At 43.6% G+C, this 14700-nt stretch overlaps 1 protein-coding gene across 5 annotated transcripts in view; it reads left to right on the top strand.

Annotated features, from left to right (window-relative positions):
- ZNF800 (zinc finger protein 800) overlaps nucleotides 1-14700 on the top strand; it is a 63356-nt gene that overhangs the window by 33957 nt on the left and 14699 nt on the right. The window lies entirely within an intron of this gene.

The following is a 14700-nucleotide window of genomic DNA, read 5'->3' as shown; positions in this document are numbered from 1 at the left end:
TAATAGTATAATATATTTAGGGAACTAAATGTGTAGGTGGTATTTCACTTATAAACCATCTTCATTAGTTGCACATTATTAAACCTGTATGTTTGACTTTTGCAAGGTGTTATCTTTTATGCATTCCTGCACACAAGACATATTCCAAAGATTTTTTTTCCAGACTTCAGTACTTGTAACCAATGAAAAGATAAGAGGCTTTCTAAAAAACTTGGGAGTAACTGTTTACTACATTTTCTCTTCTGTATGTCAGCCTTTTCCTCTTTGCTTTGCTTGGAAAATACTGTAGGGGAGAAAGGAAAACACACTGCTGTTGGAAGAGGGAGACACACTTGCTGGGCTTCCCTTACTCTAGTCGCTTGTTTCCCCAGGACCATTTCTCAGCATGTCTCCTCTGTAATAATTGCAGAATTTCAAAGGGGAAAACAAGAGTTCCACAGTCTGTCAAAAGATTTCATCTGGATCATAGAGAAAAAATAGCACAGCGTCAGGACTTGCTTAAATTAGAAAGGCCTGGAGATACTGGGAACGTTTTATCTTGATAACCAAATTCCTGGCTTATGGCAGATGTGAGAGAAGCTAACCTGAGAAAATGGGACTAGCTTAGAAAGGTAGACCAAACAAGAAGTAACTAGAAACTACTTTTTGTTCCTCTTCCTTTCTGGTCTTCATTTTTACTTTATTTTACTTTTAAAAGATTTTATTTATGTATTTGAGAGGTATAGTTATAGACAGAGAGGGAGAGACAGCAAGAAAGGCCTTCTACCTGCTGGTTCACTCCCCATTTGGCAGTGACTACCAGAGTTGAGCTGATCAGAAGCCAGTCGCAAAGCGCTCCATCCATCCCAGTCTCCCATGTGGGTGCAAGGGCCCAAGCACTTGGGCCGTCTTCCACTGCTTTCCGAGCCATAAGCAGAGAGCTGGATTGGAAGAGGAACAGCCGGGCCATAAACCGGTGCCCAACATGGGATGCCGACACCGCAGGGGGAGGCCTAGCCTACTGAACCACAGTGCCAGCTCCCCCCACCCATTTTTACTTTTAGATGATTTTGACTCTTGAGCTCTGTCATTTCAGAGACTTGAGAAAATACATAAGAAGTTTGTGTCAAGCCTTTTTACACATAGGCTATATAAACATGTTTATGAGATTTTTTGTTGTAATGAATAATAAGCAGATAAATGGCTTATTTTATATTTTATATTAAGATTTATCTCCAGCTGTAAATTACATTTACCTTTGTTGGTATTTGGTCAATTAAATTTTCCTGTAGAGTTCAGTTTATCCTTCTTTCTAATGGTACCTTCCATTTGTAGGAGATGAGAAGCAATAACAGGTATAGCTTGTGATTCAACTTTGTAAGTTGTATAGTGATGTGGAAGAAGTACAACTGGGCAGGTGTTCATTAATGAACATGCAGATGTTTCTTGAATATACAACTTTTTTGTTGCTGCTGCTTTTTTCCCCCTTGCTATGAAGAAAACCCTTGAAGAATATATAAATTACCCACCCTTAATCTTAGCCTGCTTTTGTGTATATGAGCTATGTTTTTGGTTGACAAGGATTGCCCTTATTGTTGAAAAGTACCTTCCCATGTTACAGGAATATGTTACATTGCTTGATGGCTGATAGGCTCTTTACTCAGTTTGCTTTAAAGAAACTATGGATGCAGTGGCAGGGAATTTTGTGGTTTGCTATGGGAGAAAGAGGAATTTCCCCATGTACATTCTGGAAAATATGTGTGGAAACAGTGTATGACAAGTGGGTGACCTTCCTAGTTGTAAAGTTGCAGTTGATCTCTTGACATAGCATGACCCCTGAAAATGAGATAGGAAAGTTTCTAACATTTTCGAAGTTAGGCTTCTGAGTTCTCTGCCGTGACCCATGGCAGTTTTCTAGATCCTTAGTTTGGAGTTGTGAAAGTTGCTTTTCTGGTGGAATCCACAGACTACCGAGGTTATGGTTTAGCTATGGTGCTCCCAGTTGATCTGAAGCCTAGCTGTAAGATACATGCATTTGTGGTATTGGCTGTGCTTTTAAACAAGATCCTTCTGTACTCTTACTCTCTCCTTTCTGTCTGACTTTTAAAAATTATTATTCATTAGAGACACAGAGAGAGACTGTACTCCCACCTGCTGGGTCACTCCCCAAATGCCTGCAATGGCTAGAGCGGGGCTGAGGCCAGAGGCAGGAGCTGGGAATACAATCCAGGTCTTCCACGTGGGGTGGCAGGGACCCAGTTACTTGAGTTGTCACTGCTGCCCTTCCCCGCACTCCTCCCCAGAGACTGTATTGGTGGGAAGCTAGAGTCAGAAGCCTGAGACAGCAGTCAGACTCAGGAGCTCTGATGCAGGATATGGGCATCTTAAATGCTAAGTGAAACACTTGGCTTTTCCCCTCCCTTGGACTTTGAGAGCTAAAAGGATCTTTGGGACTGAAAAGCAGCAAGGATCAGCAATGTTAGGACCAGCTCTGTTGTTTCTAAGGCATTAGGCGTATTGTAGAATGCAAAATGAAAACAGGTTTCCTGTACCTAAAATCATTTTGGCTTTTTTCATTTCTCACTTGAATTTCTCTTGTCTTTGATTTAAAAGGCAGAGTAACAGAGATCTTTTCATTCGCTAGTTCACTCCCCCATATGTCTGCAACAGCCAGTTCTGGTTCAGGCCAAAGCCAGGATCCCAGAACTACATCCCAGTCACCCAAGTGGGTGGCAGGGGCCCAAGTTGGGCCATCACCTGCTGCTTTCCTGGGCACAGTAGCAGAGAGCTGAATCTAAAGTGGACAGCCGGGACTGGAACCAGCACTCTGATAAGGTGTGCTGGCATCGCAAGCCAGAGCTTAGCTTGCTGCATCACAACGCCAGCCCCTATAATCTGTTTCTGTATCATTTTCCTTTGAGCTTCCAGTCTTCTCGTGGCCTGGTTGATTAACAGATCATTAGAACCAAGATAGCTGTAACTGTTACTAGGAAGGGTAATAGTGTGGAAAATGCAGTTCATTTCTGCCAGAATCTTTAACTCTCTGCGCTGGACTTGGGAGGTCTATTGTTCTCAGGCTTCTTCCTCTATGTGCTTTCTCCAGTGTAACACCACAAGCAAAGGGGGGTTTATAGCTGCGTATAGTTGGGGAAAAGTGCAGAGTTGGATGTTTTGCTGCTTGTGCCCACTCAGCAGAATTAGTATACGTGATTGTGTATCTTTACGGTCAGAGACTGTGTCTTGATAATTTTGTACAGTGCCTTGAATATTTTTATGTATACCCAGGCACTCTAAAGCAATGTTTGATAATGGTTTCAAAGCAGGTAGTAGTCTTTCCATCTCAGAATAGTATCATTTACTTTGGGACTTTACATCATAATTTTATAAACTTTCTCATTGGGAAGTCCTATTTATTTTACAAAATACTACCAGTGTCAGGATAAGAGTTTTTGGAAATAAAGAAAATTCTTAATAATAGCTAATCATGAACATTTATGGAATTGCGATTGCTGTATGCTGAGTGCACTGTGTTTACGTGCTCCTAACCCTACCGGCAGCCCTATGAAGTCAGACCTGTTTCTTCATTATCCCTGTTTTATTGAACAGGAATTGAAGTCTGTGATTTACTCAGCGTCACATAATAGTTAAGAGACTTGATCCTGGATCTGACAACACTCTGTGCCCTTAGTGTAATGTTACATTTGCATATTCGCTGCATTACCTTATGATCTGGAGCCCAATCAGTTGATGAAGGTTTTGGTTCCAGGCCAGCTCTCTGCTATGGCCCGGGAGTGCAGTGGAGATGGCCCAAGTGCTTGGGCCCTGCACCCCATGGGAGACCAGGAGAAGCACCTGGCTCCTGCCTTTGGATCAGCGTGGTGTGCCGGCCGCGGCGGCCATTGGAGGGTGAACCAACAGCAAAAGGAAGACCTTTCTCTCTGTCTCTCTCTCTCACTGTCCACTCTGCCTGTCAAAAAAAAAAAAAAAAAAAAAAAGAAAGGAAGGTTTTGATTCCACAAATTATTTCCTATATGACCTTGTGCGAATTAAAAACATTCTGTGCCTAAGTTACCTCAGCTATGAGATTTCTCACTTTGTAGGCTTGTTCTGAGGCTAAGATGAAAAATCTTTGTGAAACACAAGAGTGCCTGGCATGGTACAGTAAATGTTGTTACTGTAAGTGACCTAGAGAGCATTTACAAATGTGGAATTTCGTTATTACTGATTAAACATAAATTTAGACAAAGTTATGCATTAAAAAGAATGTCATTGCTACACATCAGATTCTACCTGTTGCTTTTCTATAAATTGGAACAGTGAAGACAACCAACTATATTATTTGCTGTAGTTCTCTTCCAGTCAGATAGTAGTAGCTGCTGCTTGTTTGTGAGCTTCTCGTTTTATTTAGAAAGGCATTAGGTAGCTCTGCACAGCTTCATAGCCAGTCTTGGTTTTGGTGGTTCCTTTCCAGAACAGCCCATCTGTCAGAATTCTCATTAGCATCTGTCCTGTCATGCAGATGTTACTGATCACATGCCAAACACTAACACAGAGCAAGAATTAATTTAGAAACATTGCTGAAATATTTTTATAAAACAAAACCTGTATACATGTAGTACTTTTTGAAAGAAAAGATTCAGTTAGGCGAGCTTGTTAAAGAGAATATAATTCAGCTGAGTCAGGAGTTTCTTCGGTGAATGTGTCATGGGGAGATAAGAAACGGCACTCATCAACTGTTCTGCCAGTGGTGGTCTGGTGGCAGGTTCCAAATTTCAGCTAAGTCCCAGTACTATTATCTCTGATAGAGTTTGCCCACACAACTGACTGCTGTTGATGTTGCTTTTTACATGAACACGATGATCCTAGAAATTTTAGTTTTCAGGAACTAAAAACCAGAAAACTCTGGCCCTTAAATTTGAATGAACCTTTTTTTTTTTTTTTTTAAGTAAGATTGATTGATTTACTTGAAAGGCAGAGTTAGAGAAACAGAGATCTTCCATCCACTGTTTCACTCCCCAGTGGTTTCAAAAGCTGAGGCTGGGCCAATCTGAAGCCATGAGCCAGGAGAACTTCCGGGTCTCCCAGGTGGGTGCAGGTCCCCAAGCACTTGGCCATCTTCCATTGCTTTCTCAGGTAGATTAGCCGGGAGCTGAATGGGAAGTGGAGCAGCTGGGACTCCCACTGATGCCCACGGGGGATGCTGGTGCCAGGCTTTATCTACTACACCACAGCACCGGCCTCTTGGATGAATGCTTATGTCTTGAATTTCAGTTCAAGTAATGGGGTTCCTACACCTTGTTTGTGTGCCTAAATGATTCTGATACTCAAATGCTTGTTCAGGTATCTGGAGCATGTTCCTGGCTCATGAAACATTGTAGTAGTTAAGTAATAAGAGGACCTGGTTGAAAAAATAGGCAAACCAAAATAAACACCCCATTTTGGATGTTTTGAGTAGTAATGGCTTGGCATCTTACCTGGGTATTCTACCTACTCTGTGTGATCTGGTAACTATTAAGGTGTGAGAGTGATGTTATATTCAGGTGAGAAATTATTACACCAGTATGAACCTTACTGCATATAGCTCATCACAGTTCAGATTTTGAAAATTGGATTCAAATCCATCTCTGATCTGGAATTATCCTGAAAATTAATCAGTTCTGAGAAATGGGACTGTGGCTTTTCATCAGAGCTGCTTTTTCAGCTGTGCAAAAGCTCTTCTTGGGTAGATAGGTGTCTTGGCGGGCCTGAACCCCAGAGTACTTGGTGGTTGTGACTGGTAGCTTTTGTTTTGAATGGGAAGGAAAACCAAGAAGTATGTTTCTTCTAAGAAGAAAAATAGGGAAGCACTAGGAACACAGTGTGTGTAAGTGGTTGAATTATGTGGGAAAGAGGACTTTGACGGAAGGAATTTTTGTGTATTTAATTTTGGACATAATATTGGAGAAAAGGACAATAGGGTCGTTTTTATAAGCTTCTGCAGCAGAGTGACCTTGTCGTATTTGTGCTTTTTTTCTGGTTAGGTACTTGCTGAGTTCCTTGGGATGCAAGGTGTTGGGTGTTTGTAGATGTTCCAGCTTTCTTCTTCCCTTTGATCAGACTTTGAGAAGACAGGATAGACTCATGGGCTTGGTAGAGCAAACACATCTAGTAACACTCATGAATTAGCCTCAAGACTTAGATCCTTAGAAAACATCTTAGTAATTTTTCAACTTCACCTTTCTTCGCCTGTCCATCTTGACTAGTCTTGTATCCTTTATTGTGATTGTAAGAGTGGATTCACTTGCCATGAAATTAATACACAGGTTTACATAAACATAAGGGCAGGAAACTGTTGAAAGAAATGGTTTTGTTTCCTGTAACTTCCCTAGATCTCTTTTTAAGTCTCTTAAATGCACAGTTGTGATGGTTTGTAAATGTGAAGCTGTAGGAGACTTTGAAGGCCCTTCTCTCCAGAACTAGCTGGGGTGGGGTGGGGGTGAGGGGGTGAGGGCTGTGGACCTTCTGTAAAAGGCCCTGCCAAGGCAACCGCAGGTGGGACCTGAAATTTAATAAATCTGTGGCAGGCTGATGTTCTAAATATGCAAGTGGCCCCTGGCAGAAAAAAGGTTCTCCACCCCTGAACAGTTGAGTAGGGCTAGGTAAGGCCCAAACTACAGATGCCTGAAGATGGAAGTGGGTTGCACAGTATGGACCCTCTTGTTAATGTCCTCTAATTGCAGTTGTATGAGTGCAGATCACCCACCTAGGTCAGAAAATACCGTGTCACGCTTGCTTTTTAATTTTTTTTTCTTTGCATGCACAAAATTTTACTTGGTATGTAGGTAGTGAGGAGAGGAGTATTAGAAAGCTTTCTCTGGGGATTATATGGCCAGTCTTACGGGAATCAGAAGTATTTGTATAACTTTGCCTTGTGGACTTCTGGTAGGGAAACTAGGAAAAAAATCAGTGTAACTGCTGATCTGGTATTGTCCTCTTAGAGACATAGGAGATATTCTGCTTCTTTGCTGTTATTAGCCCTTTTCCTCTTTTTTTTTTTTTTTCATTTGAGAGGCAGACAGACCTTCTTCCATTTGCTGGTTCGTTCCCTAAATTACTGCAACATCTAGGACTGGTCCAGACTGAAGCCAACAGCCAGGAATGCAGTCTCCATCTCTCAAGTGTGTGACAGGGACCCAAGTACTTGAGAAATCACCTGCTTCCTCCTAGGGCGCTCATTAACAGAAGCTGGCATTGGGAGTGGAACCAGGACTTGAACTCCGACACTCCCATGAGGGATGCAGGCGTCTCAAGCAGAGTCTTAAATGCTTTGCCTAAAGCCAGCCCTGTTTTGTTGTAACCAGTTACCTCACTGTCTATGAGTATGTCAATGTGGTTGTAACTGCCTTATAATTTCTGCTGCCTGCCTTCTCTGTCCTCCATGTAGCTTGAGTCCAGATTCCTCTAACAGTAGATCTGATTGGTTCAGTTAGGCACACTGCCTGTTGGACAAATCCTCCATGCTAGTCTCTTCATAGGTTGCCGGCCAGTCTATATACATTGACTGCTGCTGGGGGAACAGGTGCTCTCTACTGCTGTCATCTGTGGCCGTGGTGGCAGAGTCAGTGGCATAAAACATGGAGTGTTTTAAGAGTACAGTGCTAGCATGTAATAAGCTTTCAGGTACACGTGGTTTTCTTCCTTGTTAAAGGTAAAGGCAACCTGTGGTCTTGACTGCTAGGTTAATTCAGTGTCAAGAAACCTTTCCTCAGAACATACAGGAAGTATCTTTCGGTGATCATCTGAAGTCTGCGTTTGTAGACGCATAGATAGCCTGAAGTCTTCACACAGAAAGACATATTACACTTCCTGTAGCAGCATTCTGGACCATTCTGTCGATTGCTGTTTTCTGGACACCCACAGTTATGCTGCACAGTTCGAGCTGTTGATTTAAAACATTCATAAAGTGTCATTCTCTCCTTCCACATTTTGGCTTGTTCTGCAGTAGCTCTCTTACAGATACATGTTGTTATTTATTCCTTCAATGACAGACACTATCAGGGGTTCATCGTGTGCCTGGTGTCTCTCCATTGTGTTGGGTTGGGTAGAGTGTAGATTTTTAAGGGTTAGGCAGATCTAAGTTCAAGTCCTGACTCCCTTATTTACTAGCTATATAGTTTGGGCAAGTTACTTAATTATTCTAAGCTTCAATTTCATTGTCTAAAATAATACAGAAAATAACTTCTAGGTAGGTTTATTATAGGAATTTATAAAAGTTTAGTGAGATATTGTACTTAACCTACTTTATTTATTTATTTATTTTTGACAGGCAGAGTTAGTGAGAGGGAGACAGAGAGAAAAGTCTTCCTTCCGTTGGTTCACCCCTCAAATGGCTGCTATGGCCGGTGCCCTGCGCCGATCCAAAGCCAGGAGCCAGGCGCTTCCTCCTGGTCTCCCATGCAGGTGCAGGGCCCAAGCACTTTGGCCATCTTCCACTGCCTTCCCGGGCCACAGCAGAGAGCTGGACTGGAAGAGGAGCAACCAGGACAGAACTGGCGCCCCAACCGGGACTAGAACCTGAAGTACTGGTGCCACAGGCAGAGGAATAGCATAGTGAGCCATAGCACCAGCTTAACCTACTTTAATGCCTGGTTCAAGTAAGACCTCAATAATCATCCCTGTTCTAGAGATCACTAAAATTGGTATTACTTTACTGTTGATACACTTTCTGGTATGCAGTTTCTGGTTATCTTGCCGTTTGATGTCCATTGCCTTTTTGTTGGCAATAATTCAGCCGTTTAATAAAACGTCAGATGTAACATCTGTGATAAATCCAGGTCCACAGCAGTTTATTAAGTTAGAGCATATCATTATTTTATGGACTTTTAATTTATGCTGGAGTTTGATGCCATTTTATTAATATGTTCAGAATTTGCTGACCTTTAGATATTCTTTTGCGTCACCATGATAAATGTCTTATTGAACAATGTATAGTTTTGAAAAAGATATTTTTTATCAAGAGGTAGAGAAACAGCTCTCTCATCCACTGGTTCACTTAGCAACACTAGGGCTGGAGCCAGAAACTGCCAACTCAACCCAGCTCTTCTGTGTGGTTGGCCCACACAGGGACCCAGCTGCTAAAGCCATTAGTGCTTCCAGGGTCTGCATCAATAGGAAGCTGGAGCTGGGAGCCAGAGCTGGGTTATCAAACGAAGGCAGTCAGTGTGGGATGTGGATGTCTTAACTAGTGGGTGTTTACTGTTTAGGCCAGTAGGCCAGATGCCAACGCCAATATGTAGTTCTGAGTAGCAAAACTTAGGCTGCTTGCTTGCATTTTCGGTGAACATCAGGAGCTGAATACATGAGCTTATTTTGAGTTTACAAGCAAGAATTCTGTCTGTGCTTTGTGTCACCAATGCGGTGAACTTGGCATGTGACAGATGCTAAGAGAATATTGAGTGAAGGAAGGGAGGAGGTTAGGAACATCACGAGAAGTATTTTCAGGCTTGCTTTTTTTTTTTTTTTTTTTTTTGACAAGCAGAGTTAGAGAGAGAGAGAAAGGTCTTCCTTTTCTGTTGGTTCACCTCCCAAATGGCTGCTTTGGCTGGCACACTGCACCGATCCGAAGCCAGGAACCAGGTGCTTCCTCCTACATGGGTCTCCCACATGGGTGCAGGGCCCAAACATTTGGGCCATCCTCTACTGCCTTCCCATGCCACAGCAGAGAGCTGGACTGGAAGAGGAGCAACCGGGACAGAATCCGGCGCCCCAACTGGGACTGGAACCCGGGGTGCTGGTGCCACAGGCAGAGGATTAGCCAAGTGAGCCGCGGCGCCGGCCATTTCAGGCTTGTCAGTAGTCCACAGTCTGTCTTTGCTTTTACTTTGTCCATTCTCCATTTTCTAATTTTAATAGTTTTTTTTTTTTCACCTGCGAATTTGTCTTCATTTCTGTTAGCCTATGGCTTGTGTTGCCTGCCTTTTTGCCATCCTAGTAGACAAGTTCAAGCTCATAGGAGTGCTGTGTTGACTGTATTAATCCATAATTAATCACACACTGTGTGGATGTGCATTTGGTGGTTTTGGGTTAATTTTTTCCCAAGATCTACCTCTATTTAATTCATATCTATCATATTATCTTTTTTAAAGATTTATTTTTATTTCTATGAAAGAGGAAGAAAGCAAGAGAGGGGTATCTTCCATCTGCTGATTGACTCCCCAGATGGCCACAATGGCCAGAGCTGGGCCAGGCCAAAACCAGGTCTCAGGAGTTTCATCTAGGTCTTCGACGTGGGTGCAGTGACCCAAAGACGTGGGTCATCTTCTGCTGCTTTCCCTGGCACATTTGAAGGGAGCTGGATCAGAAGTGGAGCAACCAGGACGTGAACCAGCACCCATATGGGATGCTGGTGTTAAAGGCGGCACCTTAACGCATTACGCCACAGTGCTGGCCCCATGCCTGTCAAATTCTGTGGAATGCTGCTCACCTTCTTTTCAATAAGCCAGACTTACCTTTTCCTTTCAGCCTTACTCCTTCCTTATGTGTTCTCATGCCTACCTTCCCAGTTACCTAAGCTAAGTAGAATCCTGGCAAATTCCTTGACTTCTTCCTCTTGCACTTTTTTCCCAGTCAGTCACCAATGTCTATCTGTCTTGCCTTTGAAGGTTTTTCACATTTGGTTCCTGCTAGCCATTTCTACCTTTAGTTGTTTGGACTCTTATCTGTCGCCTTCACTATTGCAGTAGGCTCTTAACTGCCGTCTTTTCTAATCTGCCTTCCATGTGTTGTCAACTGTTTCTGGAAGAGATCGGCATTACTGCGTGTTCGTCACTTGACTGATTACTCGTCCTTCAGGTCTTTGCGTACATGTCTCTTCTAAATAAAGATAATCTCAAGAGTGTCTCCTCTGTAGTTCTTTTCTTCATTTCCTGTTGTCATCTATACAGTTCATAATTACGCTTCTATGTGGGCACTGATTTGTATATGTCTTTCCACTGGATAGATTTGTGTTAGGTTCTGGGGAGTTATTTAGATTCTCTGCCTAGCACTGTGCTTGCGACCTGGTAATGTTTAAAAAATATTTGCGGGGGACTGGCATTGTGGTGTGGTTAAGCCACTGTTTGCAATGCCAGCATTCCCTGTTGGAGTGCCGGTTCGAGCCACAGCTGCTCCAGTTCCATCCAACTTCCTGCTAGCATGCCTGGGAAGGCAGTGAATGACGGTCCAGGTGCTTGGGCCCCTGCCACCCATGTAGGAGACCCAGTGGGAGTTCCTGGCTCTTGGCTTCAGCCTGGCCCAGCTCTAGCTGTCAGCCATTTGGCAAGTGAACCAGCAAATGGAAGACTCACTCTTTCTCCCTCTGTCTCTCTCTCCCTGTTACCGTCCCTCTCTTTCCCTCCTCTCTTTTCTTTTCTTTTCTTTTCTTTTCTTTTCTTTTTTTTTTTTTTTTTTTTTTTGACAGGCAGAGTGGACAGTGAGAGAGAGAGAGAAAGGTCTTCCTTTGCCGCTGGTTCACCCTCCAGTGGCCGCCGCAGCCGGCGCGCTGCGGCTGGCGCACCGCGCTGATCCGATGGCAGGAGCCAGGTACTTCTCCTGGTCTCCTATGGGGTGCAGGGCCCAAGTACTTGGGCCATCCTCCACTGCACTCCCTGGCCACAGCAGAGAGCTGGACTGGAAGAGGGGCAACTGGGACAGAATCTGGCGCCCCAACTGGGATTAGAACCCGGTGTGCCGGTGCTGCAAGGTGGAGGATTAGCCTAGTGGGCCATGGCGCCAGCCCTCCTCTTTTTCTCTCTCTTCTCCCTCTCTTTCTCTCTGATGCTCTTATATATATATATGTGTGTGTGTGTGTGTGTATATATGTATGTGTGTGTGTGTGTGTGTATATATATATATATATATATATATATATATATTTGAGAGAGAGAGTTACAGACAGAGAGAAGGAGAGACAGAAAGGTCTTCCATCTGCTGGCTTATTACCAGAATGGCCACATCAGCTGGAGCTAGGCCGATATGGAGCCAGGAGCTACTTCTGGCTCTCCCATGTGGGTACAGGGGCCTAAGCACTTGGGCCATCTACTGCTTCCCCAAACCATAGCAAAGAGCTGGATTGGAAGGGCAGCAGCCAGTGCCCATATAAGATGCCAGCACTGCTGGCAGTGGCTTAGCCCACTAAGCCACAGCACCAGCCCTTCTGTTGCTCTTTCAGATAAGTAAAATAAATTTTAAAAATGGTTGAATGAGCTGGCAGATGATAGCTTACAGTGTAGGCAAATAGATAAAACACAGTGAAGGCAGCTGAGTTACAGGGTCCTTGACTGTGCATCCTTACAGACCTTGGTCTGTAGCTCTAGCCTTTCTAAGATATGTGATAGGTTTCCTCCTTCTGCCTTCTACATTGATTTCCTGAATGGGAGTAAACAGTTAACTGTACCCAGACTCACACTTCAGTGATGGCATGATGCTGAACTCTTACCAGAGAATGGAAGCAGGCTCGATGGCCGTTCTATCGGAGCAGTTTTAGTGTTGACACTGCCTCACGAAGGCGGTTAGCATTTCGGAGGAAATTCTAATCAAGTAGACCTTTGACGTAGTCCACATACTCTCTCATGGTTTTGTTCTTGTTTTTCCCAGAAAGCTTCTAGAGGGAAATGTGACTCATAAACTGGAGCTTGGAATAATTGTGTCTTGGTAGGCGTTGTGCCCTCCTTGAGGTCAGACGCCGCGTGTCATATGGGGTGTTCAGTATGTAGCTTCTCATTTATTCAGCATTTTAGGACATAATGTATTTAAATGACATTTCAGGCTTTTCCTTCTGAAGCTTAATACAACTATGCTGATTGGAACCTTTCAAAAGATAACACTTTACTTCCTTCATCAACCAAGTTTGTTCATCCAGGGTCATGAAGAATAGGTTACATTTTTAAAATAGGGAATGAATAAATAGTAATGAATGGATGAGTTTAGTTTAAGGACTAACCTTAATTGAATTTTAAAGTACTTTTCTACTTGCCCATTTATTTATTTACCTAAACATGAGCAACTACTTTATGCCATGGATTATGCCAGATATTTAGGGTTGGAAGAAAAATGAGACTTGATCACTTGGAAACAGTGTGTAGTTTGGACTTTTCTGTGTCTTTCACCTGACCTATTTATACTCAGCTCACTCTTGGATATTTTCATGTGAAGGTTTTTCAGTCACCATATTAAAAACTCTACTTAAAACCTCTACTTCCTTGTATGGTCCCTTTTCCACAAAGGTGTGCTACTTGAATATTCAAGCTACAAATACCAAAGTTGTCCTTGGCTTCTCCCTACCCACAACATACAGCATTTAGTCGTCCTCTTAGTCTGCTGCCTCTGCTCCCTGACCCTTGAATCCGTCCACTATTTGTGTCTGATCCCCTAGCCCTTTCTTAGTTTAGATCACCTCTGTCTCATACCTGTACCAGCAATAAGACATAGCTTTCCAGGTGACGCCTCTTCTCCTTTGTGCCTCTGTAGTCAGCCATCCTGTACGGAAGCCACAGTGACTTGCTTTCTAAAGTGCATCGTCTTTAGCAATGCTCTTTTCAAGTCCCTGCTGCCCAGGCTTAGACTCCCCTTTTGTCACCTTCCCTCCATTGGGACTCTTCACCCCCTGGAAGCTTTCCCCATCACCCAGAAGTGTGTGCCCACCTTCTCCCTATCGCTTCATAACAGTTACTAGTATGTTTTTTAATTACCCATTTATTTGAACACTTAAAAACGATTTACTTATATATTTGAATGCAGACTTACAGAAAGGGAAAGGCAGAGAAGGGGAGGGGGAGTCAATCTCCCATCTGCTGATTCATTCTTCAAATGGCTGCCCACATCAGTCAGAGTTGGGCCAGGCTGAAGACAGGAACCAGGAGCTTCATCCGTTCTCCCACATGGGTGCAGGAGCCCAAAGACATGGGCCATCTTTGGCTGCTTTCCCAGGCACATTGGCAGAGTGCTGGATTGGAAGTGGAGCAGCTAGGACTCGAACTGGCACTCATAATGGGATGCTGGTTGCTGCAGGCAGCAGTTTAACCCTCTACGCCACAGAGCCAGTCCCAAAGACAACACTTTCTCACTCATTTTGTCCTCAGTGACCAGTATTGTACCTAAGACACAGTATTTTTTTTTTTTTTAAGATTTGTTTGTTTATTTGACAGTTACACAGAGAGAGAAGGAGAGGCAGAGAGAGAGAGAGGTCTTCTATCCGCTGGTTCACTCCCCAATTGGCCACAACAGCCGGAACTGCACCGATCCAGAGCCAGGAGCCAGGAGCTTCCTCCAGGTCTCCCATGCAGGTGCAGGGTCCCAAGGGATTGGGCCATCCCCTGCTGCTTTCCCAGGCCATAGCAGAGAGCTGGATGGGAAGTGGAGCAGCCGGGTCTCGAATCGGCACCATGTGGGATGCTGGCACTTCAGGCCAGGGTATTAATCCACTGTACCACAGCTCCGGCCCCTAGACACAGTATTTGACCAACAAAATTTGTGAAGGGAATGAGTTTTGGATGGAGGCTGGGGTTGAGTGACTTCTAAAACTGTCCCAGGAACATGTCAACATCAGTCTTTGCACATTATCAGGGAGAAGCAATTCGAATGTATGTCATATTTATTAATTTAAACACAAATTTGCATATTTGGATTCCATGCCTGTAGTGATAATCAGTGAAATTGGTGAAGTATTTTTTCATATTTTAGTTCTCATACTTTTGACTTTATTTT

This window comes from Oryctolagus cuniculus, chromosome 3 (genome assembly GCF_051225735.1).
Source record: "Oryctolagus cuniculus isolate XC-2025 breed Fujian yellow rabbit chromosome 3, ASM5122573v1, whole genome shotgun sequence".
Lineage (NCBI taxonomy): Eukaryota > Metazoa > Chordata > Mammalia > Lagomorpha > Leporidae > Oryctolagus > Oryctolagus cuniculus.
This window is presented reverse-complemented; position numbering and strand designations above follow the sequence as displayed.